Source organism: Chlorocebus sabaeus, chromosome X (genome assembly GCF_047675955.1).
Source record: "Chlorocebus sabaeus isolate Y175 chromosome X, mChlSab1.0.hap1, whole genome shotgun sequence".
NCBI classification, from domain to species: Eukaryota; Metazoa; Chordata; class Mammalia; order Primates; family Cercopithecidae; genus Chlorocebus; species Chlorocebus sabaeus.
The window spans coordinates 51,999,726-52,006,978 of NC_132933.1; the positions used below are offsets into that span (position 1 = coordinate 51,999,726).

A 7,253-nucleotide genomic window follows, 5' to 3' on the forward strand; every position below is an offset into this window, starting at 1 on the left:
TGAATTTTGACCCATGTGAACACATTACCTATTTAATAACAGCTAATTCTTCACCCCCTCTCCGCTCCCCACCAAAATGCAAGGAGGTCATCAACTATTTTATGGAAAGATTGGTGTGGCAGCTTTTCCATAGCCAAATAAATAATAACTGTATTCTGTGTTTTTTATATATTAACTAAGCAGTCTACATACACTAACTCCTTTAATCCTTATGACAACACTATAAAGTAGTTACTATTGCTATCCTCATTGTGTGGATAAGAAAATGGAGGCACAGAGATGGTAAGTAACTTGTTCAGAGTCATATTGTGAATACATCGTGAAGAGCTGGGATTTGTACCCAGGCAGTTGTGTCTCAGAATACAAGTTATTCACCATTATGCTATTCTGCCTCTGTAAATTCTAGAACCCAGGCTCTGAGGCATTGTAATCACTGATACCTGGATAGTAGACAATTTTTGGCTATGGACCACCAGGTGGGAGCCCAAGCATTGACTCAGTTATGCCACTACTCAGGCAAAGACACAAGCAATTAAAAACAGACAGGATGCAGTGAATCTAAGGTCTGGGGCAGCACTAGGCTGGCAAACAGTGAAAAGCACTTAAGTGACCTTTACAGGACATCTGAGAAGTGAAATTCTGGTCAAGTCTCCTATTTTGAGCTCAGAGCCTCCCCAATGCCTAAAGCTCAATAAATTTTTTTTCCAGTAAATAAGCTCTTTCCATCTAGAAACCGTAGAAATCTAAGAGCCTATGTTACAAAAAGACCTCCAGAAGTGGACAAAGATGTCTGCTGCAGTATTGTTTACAATAGCAAAAATCTGCATTCACTCAAATGTCCACCAACAGGGAACTGGTGAGTAGACTATGTCTGAGACATATCACAGCATGATTGTCTGGGGCATAGGCTCTGAACCAGGATGCTCTGGCTTGCACCCTGCCCACTTATCAGCACAGATATGGACAAGCTCCCCAGTCTTACTGTGCTCCAGTCCCCACATCTGTGAAACAGGGATAACAAAAAAGAACTACATCTTAGCTTTGTTGCAAGGAGTTAATTCATAGTTTCTGGCATTTAGTAAATATTCAAATGTTATTTATTATGATAGCCACTCACATGGTGGAATATTATGTAGCTGTTAAAAAGAAAGAGGTAGATCTATATGCACTGATTTGGACAGATTTCAAAGTTATATATTTTAGGCCAAAGAAAACAAACAAATGTCAGAATAGCATGTGTAATGGAACTCCAATATTGTAAAAACAATCTACTGTGTGTATGTGCAGAAAGGAAGCCTGGACATCTGTTTTTTGTTTTGTTTTGTTTTGTTTTGTTTTGTTTTTTTGAGACGGAGTCTCACTCTGTCGCCCAGGCTGGAGTGCAGCTGGAGTACAGTGGCATGATCTCGGCTCACTGCAACCTCCACCTCCCGGGTTCAAGTGATTATCTTGCCTTAGCCTCCCAGCCGAGATCGTGCCACTGCACTCTAGTCTAGGCGACATAGCGAGACTCCATCTCAAAAAAAAAAAAAAAACAAAAACTTGCAAACATTTATTATTCTTGGGAGAACAAATTCAAGAGATAGGGAAGACTTCTAAGATGAAGAGGTTCTGTAAAGAACAGGGCAATGGGAAGGAGACCCCCTTCCCATGGGCTACAGATTCCTTTCCCCAATCCAAGGTAACACTGTGTAACTGTCTTTCCTCTCACACCACTGCCTTTCTACCTGACAGCATGGCAGTAAGAGAGAAGATACACATTTCATTGGTAACAAACTTTGTTATACTTCCTAAAATAATTCCTGCAATGCAGCCAAAAAAACAAGGTTCTGCTTCAGATGTACCTCATTTAATGAACAAATCGTAGAAACTCAGATTTTCAAGCTAGAAAGGACCTTTGAGATCATCTAGGCCAATCCCCTCATTTACAAATGAAAACAAGGAAACGTATTCCTGAGAAGTTTAGCTGTCAAGCAATTTTGCGAAATAAAATTTATTATCCAATTAAAAAAATCAGAGACGCATCCCCATGGGAGAAAACTCTAAGAGCCAATTAATGCAATAAACATGAAACCTTTATACACTGATGGTGGGAGTGTAAGTTAGTACTATTTTGCACAGTGATTTGACATTATCTCCCAAAGGTAACAATGCACATACCCTGTAAGGGACAATTCCACCCAGATATTTACCCAGTACAAACTGTCACCTAAGAATAGCTACACAAGAAAGATCACAGTACCTCTGTGATTGCTCAAAACTAGAAATAGCCTAAATGTTCATCAACAGCAGAATAGATAAAGTGTGGTATAGTCATTAGAGGAGTATACAATAGTGAAAAAAATGAGTAAACTAGAGCCCCGTGTTATACAACATGGATGCTTTTCACAAATATAACATTGAATAGAAAAAATAAGTTTCAAGCCAGTTGCATTGGCTCATGGCTGTAATCCCAACACTTTGGGAGGCTGAGGCAGGAGGACTACATGAGGCCAGGAGTTTGAGATCAGCCTAGACAACATAGCAGGACCCTGTCTCTATGAAGAAAAAAAAATTAGCTGGGCATGGTGGTGCCACCTGAGGGTTGGTGAGGTTGGAGGATTGCTCCAGCCCAGGAGCTCGAGACTGCAGTGAGCTATGATTACACCAATTCACTCCAGCCTGGATAACAGTGCAAGATCTTGTCTCTTAGGAGGAAAAGAAAAGAAAAGAAAAATCACATTGCAGAAGAATACATATAATACACCACTGATACAAACTTTTAAAACATATAAAGCAGTAGTATATGTTGTTTAAAAATACATACATGTATAGTAAAAGTATATACCTCAATGCATGGGAATAATAAACACCAAATCCAGGATAGTGGCTACTTTGGAAGGAAAAAGAGAACTTTAATCATGGAGAATAGACAGAAGGTTTCAACTCTACTGGTAATGTTTCTTTACTAAGCTGTGCAGTGAATAACCTGATTTTCACCATATTATTTTTATACCTTTTTGAATGTACGAAGATATTTCATAACACATTGTTTAAAAGAATGCAACAAAGCCCATGCTGAAAAGAAAGTTGACAATTTTTGCATATAACAAAATACTAGAAGAAATGTATTAAATGTAAATGTTGCACTCAAAATTTAAGGATTATTCCTTAAATCTGCTTCATTTTCCTGGGACTAGTTTCACAGGAGGGGACCTGCTAGAGAAGCAGCAGTTGGGTACAGTGGGCTGGGGAATCAGGAGATAATCCCAGATTCTCATCAGCTATGGGAAGGAAAACAATATGATTAATCTCTTGGGTTTTTCATGTTTAGAAATGCATTGTTGGACTAGATTATTTTACAAGTGTTAATCCATGTGACAATTTCTTCCAGTTTGTTTGTTTGTTTTTGAGCAGCAATTCCCCAAACTGTATCTGCAAGAGGCAAAAAGTGTTTTTCATAAAGAAAAGTGTTCCCTGGTCAAACCAGTCTGGGATGTACTGGGTTAAACAAAATTAAACAGATTCATTTACAGCAGTACTTCTCAGAGTCTTTAATATGCGTTATATATACTGTGACTCTCCAAAATGAGAATTCAGTTAAGAAGCATTTCCAAAAAAGTATTGAACTGCAGAATACACACACATGCATGCACACACACACCCAACACTTATTTTAAAACAGAATTTATTGGGCCGGGCGCGGTGGCTCAAGCCTGTAATCCCAGCACTTTGGGAGGCCGAGACGGGCGGATCACGAGGTCAGGAGATCGAGACCATCCTGGCTAACACGGTGAAACCCCGTCTCTACTAAGAAATACAAAAAACTAGCCGGGCGAGGTGGCGGGCGCCTGTAGTCCCAGCTACTCGGGAGGCTGAGGCCGGAGAATGGCGTGAACCTGGGAGGCGGAGCTTGCAGTGAGCTGAGATCCGGCCACTGCACTCCAGCCTGGGCGACAGAGCCAGACTCTGTCTCAAAAAAAAAAAAAAAAAAAAAAAAAACAGAATTTATTAACATTCTCTCAGGATGGGGCTCTATAGAACATTGGTTTGGTAAATGCTATCCTAGAAGGATTTATCTCACTTGCTATTTTTGTTGCTGATGCACGTTTAGAATCCTTCGTAAGGGAGGAATGTCATTTCATAGTATAATTTCCACTGAATGGATTTCCTCTTAGTGTGCATCCCTGAGAAGTTTAGAAGGCTATCTTCTCGGCCTTCATTAGTGAGATCCCATCCTAGCTGGCATGGTGGCAGATCCAACATCAGAAACTTCTGAGCATCTACAGTTAGAAGGGCTGAATCCCAGATGTGCTCTCCACATCTGGCTCGGGGCCTTTGCTAAATTCGTTGCTTCAAGCTATGCTCCTCTCCTTTATGGCGGACTTGAAGGGTAATCTGAACTGGAGCACAGAGCTACTTAGCTGAGGCTGAATGCCTAGAAGTACAAATCTCACAAGAAGAGGAGCTCTTTCCGTGTGCCTTCATCCCCCAGCAATGGTTTACAGAAAGCAAGACTACAGGGCAGAGGCCTGCCCACCCAGAGACAGAGGGGCTTGGTCTTCTTTCAGAAACAGGACACAACACTGCCACTTCCAATACTGCCTTTTCACGGAGGTTTCCTTAGAAGGCCCTGAGATTCTCTGGGATCATCTCCCCACGCAAACCTTAGAAGGAAAATCTCCTGAGGCTTGTGGTTCCCACAGGCCTTTTAAAAGGTGATTTACCTGAGGGCCTTTCATCTAGAAACAAGGATTCCTTTGGAAAAGTCAGGAATTAAGATGAACTAGACATAGAGCTTTTTTAAGGCTTTTGTTCTTTTAACAATCAAAATGAAAATATTTTTTAAAAGTATGTTCTTTTCCAGACAACATGCACCATGCTTTCAACGGAAGCAGGCGGCAGCTGCTGCTGACGTCCTCCTCTACCCCACTCCACCCCACCCCATCCCAGCCTTGCCACCTGCTTAGACCCAACACCTGTGAGGCCTGGCTCGACCTGCCTACCAAAGGAAGGATAAACATTAACTACCCATACAGTCTCAGGCCCACTTACTAGGCTGGGGCATTTGGCCTGATGCTGGGAAAGGTGGTGAGAGCAGGTGATGGGGTGTTAGACTCCAAGAGAAGCAAGCCCTATTTGAAACCACTCCAAGCTAGGCTTTCAAGAGTGGAAAGATGCCTCCTGATTACAGGGTGTAGAAAGGAAACCAGGGGAGAAGATAAGGGGGAAAAAATGTCACAGGAAAAACAACAGAGCCAGGAAGTAAATGCAGAGATGAGATGAGCCCTTCAGCTCCAGGCTCTTAGGTCAGAGCCTGGTTTACTTCAGCAAAGAACTCCTGTGTCCTGTCTACTGGCCAGAATACTCATTTGTTCAGGGAACCTGCTCCAAGGTCCCATGTTTCCTCTCTCCTCCCTTGTTAGCCAATGCTTTCCACACACCTTTCCTTCTCTCCTGCCAAGAAATATACCCTTGGACAAAAAGCATGCTATTGAGAACCTAAAATAAATAAATAAATGCCCCTCTCTTCTCAGAGAAGCAAACTGTGTACCTCCTTCTTATTCATTTTTAGACCTTGGTTGCTCAAATTGGCTTGAGTTTCTATTCTTGGGCATCTTTTTTTTTTCTTTATGAATCTAAATGGTGACTACTTTATTGTGGGCATTTTTTAATGCAAGTTTTCCCCTAAAAGCACATGCAAACAGACCACAGGCAGGCACATGTACACACACACACACACACACACACACACACACACACTCATTTTCTCTCTCTCTTCCCCCACCCCCTGCCCGCCACACAGTACCTCTGGAGCTTCCCCTCCCTCAGTCATTTCCCCTCAGCCAGCTGAACAAGGGCAAGGTTTGGAAATAATTTTTCTGTGGCCTACCTTCTGATTCCGTCAGGTCTGAGAAGCAGGCGGCAGCTGTAAGCTGGGAGGCCGGGGCTGGGCTGCCTCTGTGAATCAGCAAAGAAGTCCCTGAGACAGGGATGCCGACAGCTGCTGTATGCACACTCTCCCTCTGTTTCTCCCACCTCCCTGTCTTCCTTCTTCTCCTCCTCCTCCCCTCTCAGAGCTGCTCTGTGTTGCTATGCAATCATATCACCAGGACTAACAGCATCATTCCGACCTCAGGCAAAAATACCCTTGACTGGGCAAACGCAGGAAGAGCAAGGACAGTTTTGTAAAACTACCAGAGATGTGGCGGCTGTTGGAGATTTCAATTCATTAGAAGCAGAGGAGGAAAGCGGAAGAGCCTGAGAAGCAGAGGGGGAGAGAAGGAGACAGGGATTGGGGGAAGACGGGGAGAGGGGGAGAGGAGGAGAGGCTTCCACTGGGGAGGAGGAGACAAAAAAGCCCCGGAGATCAATCAGGCTGCTGAGCGAGCAGCCTGGACCCCAACTTACACTGATCTAGCCCACAGACAAAACCAACTTCGGAGCCAGCAGCTGGCAGGGGCCCCTCGTAGCCAGTCCAGGATTCTATTTCTGTGTTGAGGGTTGAAACGCTGTGATCTAGAATCATCACTGGTACTCAAGGTACAGTTTTGGGCTCAGGACAGTCTGCCAGTCACCCCTAAATCTCATCTTCACACCCTCTTAGATCTCACATATAGAAAAAGCCTCAACAAATTGGGGAAACAAAATGGATCTTGAATAATTCGGGAAAATACAGCTCCTCCATGACTCCCCTCAATGACTACCCCAGGCACCTTCTTGCTTTTGTCCGTACCAGCCCTTAGGAGAAGAGGGTATGAACTCCAAACACCCTGAGAGACCTGGGAGAAGCCACTAGCAGGATAGATAAGATTATATGCCTTTACCAAGTGCCCAGCACACAGTAGGTTACTTAATAAATATATGTTGAATGAGTAAATTGAATGAATGAATAGGTGGATGAATAGCAGTCAGAAAGTCCCCATCCTCATCCTCCTACACAAACATACAAAGATTTAAAGCCCCAGCAGTCCCAGGTCACCACAAAGGATAAAAGCAGCTTTCTTCTTTCCTCCCTCCATCTCTGGAAACAGGGTGTATATGGAGAGAGAGAAAGACTGGTTGGGAGTGGGTTGCTTAACTTCACTGATTTGCCTCTAAAAACTTTATAAGCTCTGATGGCACTGGAACTTAGAAAATACTTCCTAGGGCCGGGCGTGGTGGCTCACACCTATAATCCCACATTTTGGGAGGCTGAGGCAGGCGGATCACAAGGTCAGGAGTTCGAGACCAGCCTGACCAACATGGTGAAATGCCGTCTCTACTAAAAAAAT

General features: G+C 43.3%; 1 protein-coding gene across 2 annotated transcripts in view; it reads right to left on the reverse strand.

Annotated features, from left to right (window-relative positions):
• Nucleotides 1-6,427, reverse strand: part of DRP2 (dystrophin related protein 2) — a 44,971-nt gene extending 38,544 nt beyond the window's left edge. For both annotated transcript variants that reach the window (XM_007992283.3, XM_007992280.3), the window contains exon 1: nt 5,873-6,427. The gene's annotated coding sequence lies outside the window, so the exon portion shown is untranslated. The remainder of the gene's footprint in view (nt 1-5,872) is intronic.
• Nucleotides 6,428-7,253: the final 826 nt, after the last annotated feature.